Below are 2,500 nucleotides of genomic sequence, written 5' to 3' on the forward strand. Positions count from 1 at the left end.
AAAACGGCCCAAAAACGGGCCAAAACTGGCCATTTTTGGCTGCGCGAGCGAGCAGCGAGCGGCGGACAGCGAGCGAAGCGAGAGGCATCACCGTCCCTGCTATACGAAAGCCCCATCCAGCCCTGTGCCACCCGGGGGGTTCCAGGGTGCTGAGATGGCTGACATTTTGCTCCGCTCAAGATGGTCACCGCGCAACGCAAAAACAGGCCAAAAACTGGCCAAAACGGGCCAAAACTGGCCATTTTTGGCTGCGCGAGCGAGCGGCGAGCGGCGGACAGCGAGCGAAGCGAGAGGCAGCACCGTCCCTGCTATACGAAAGCCCCATCCAGCCCTGTGCCACCCGGGGGGTTCCAGGGTGCTGAGATGGCTGACATTTTGCTCCGCTCACGACGGTCACCGCGCGACGCAAGAACAGGCCAAAAACTGGCCAAAACGGCCCAAAAACGGGCCAAAACTGGCCATTTTTGGCTGCGCGAGCGAGCGGCGAGCGGCGGACAACGAGCGAAGCGAGAGGCAGCACCATCCCTGCTATACGAAAGCCCCATCCAGCCCTGTGCCACCCGGGGGGTTCCAGGGTGCTGAGATGGCTGACATTTTGCTCCGCTCACGACGGTCACCGCGCGACGCAAGAACAGCCCAAAAACAGGCCAAAACGGCCCAAAAACGGGACAAAACTGGCCATTTTTGGCTGCGCGAGCGAGCGGCGAGCGGCGGACAGCGAGCTAAGCGAGAGGCAGCACCGTCCCTGCTATACGAAAGCCCCATCCAGCCCTGTGCCACCCGGGGGGTTCCAGGGTGCTGAGATGGCTGACATTTTGCTCCGCTCACGACGGTCACCGCGCGACGCAAGAACAGGCCAAAAACAGGCCAAAACGGCCCAAAAACGGGCCAAAACTGGCCATTTTTGGCTGCGTGAGCGAGCAGCGAGCGGCGGACAGCGAGCGAAGCGAGAGGCATCACCGTCCCTGCTATACGAAAGCCCCATCCAGCCCTGTGCCACCCGGGGGGTTCCAGGGTGCTGAGATGGCTGACATTTTGCTCCGCTCAAGATGGTCACCGCGCAACGCAAAAACAGGCCAAAAACTGGCCAAAACGGGCCAAAACTGGCCATTTTTGGCTGCGCGAGCGAGCGGCGAGCGGCGAACAGCGAGCGAAGCGAGAGGCAGCACCGTCCCTGCTATACGAAAGCCCCATCCAGCCCTGTGCCACCCGGGGGGTTCCAGGGTGCTGAGATGGCTGACATTTTGCTCCGCTCACGACGGTCACCGCGCGACGCAAGAACAGGCCAAAAACTGGCCAAAACGGCCCAAAAACGGGCCAAAACTGGCCATTTTTGGCTGCGCGAGCGAGCGGCGAGCGGCGGACAGCGAGCGAAGCGAGAGGCAGCACCGTCCCTGCTATACGAAAGCCCCATCCAGCCCTGTGCCACCCGGGGGGTTCCAGGGTGCTGAGATGGCTGACATTTTGCTCCGCTCACGACGGTCACCGCGCGACGCAAGAACAGCCCAAAAACAGGCCAAAACGGCCCAAAAACGGGACAAAACTGGCCATTTTTGGCTGCGCGAGCGAGCGGCGAGCGGCGGACAGCGAGCGAAGCGAGAGGCAGCACCGTCCCTGCTATACGAAAGCCCCATCCAGCCCTGTGCCACCCGGGGGGTTCCAGGGTGCTGAGATGGCTGACATTTTGCTCCGCTCACGACGGTCACCGCGCGACGCAAGAACAGCCCAAAAACAGGCCAAAACGGCCCAAAAACGGGCCAAAACTGGCCATTTTTGGCTGCGCGAGCGAGCAGCGAGCGGCGGACAGCGAGCGAAGCGAGAGGCATCACCGTCCCTGCTATACGAAAGCCCCATCCAGCCCTGTGCCACCCGGGGGGTTCCAGGGTGCTGAGATGGCTGACATTTTGCTCCGCTCAAGATGGTCACCGCGCAACGCAAAAACAGGCCAAAAACTGGCCAAAACGGGCCAAAACTGGCCATTTTTGGCTGCGCGAGCGAGCGGCGAGCGGCGAACAGCGAGCGAAGCGAGAGGCAGCACCGTCCCTGCTATACGAAAGCCCCATCCAGCCCTGTGCCACCCGGGGGGTTCCAGGGTGCTGAGATGGCTGACATTTTGCTCCGCTCACGACGGTCACCGCGCGACGCAAGAACAGGCCAAAAACTGGCCAAAACGGCCCAAAAACGGGCCAAAACTGGCCATTTTTGGCTGCGCGAGCGAGCGGCGAGCGGCGGACAGCGAGCGAAGCGAGAGGCAGCACCGTCCCTGCTATACGAAAGCCCCATCCAGCCCTGTGCCACCCGGGGGGTTCCAGGGTGCTGAGATGGCTGACATTTTGCTCCGCTCACGACGGTCACCGCGCGACGCAAGAACAGGCCAAAAACTGGCCAAAACGGCCCAAAAACGGGACAAAACTGGCCATTTTTGGCTGCGCGAGGGAGCGGCGAGCGGCGGACAGCGAGCGAAGCGAGAGGCAGCACCGTCCCTGCTATACGAAAGCCC

Source organism: Musa acuminata, unplaced genomic scaffold, assembly GCF_036884655.1.
Source record: "Musa acuminata AAA Group cultivar baxijiao unplaced genomic scaffold, Cavendish_Baxijiao_AAA HiC_scaffold_133, whole genome shotgun sequence".
In the NCBI taxonomy this organism is placed as follows: domain Eukaryota; kingdom Viridiplantae; phylum Streptophyta; class Magnoliopsida; order Zingiberales; family Musaceae; genus Musa; species Musa acuminata.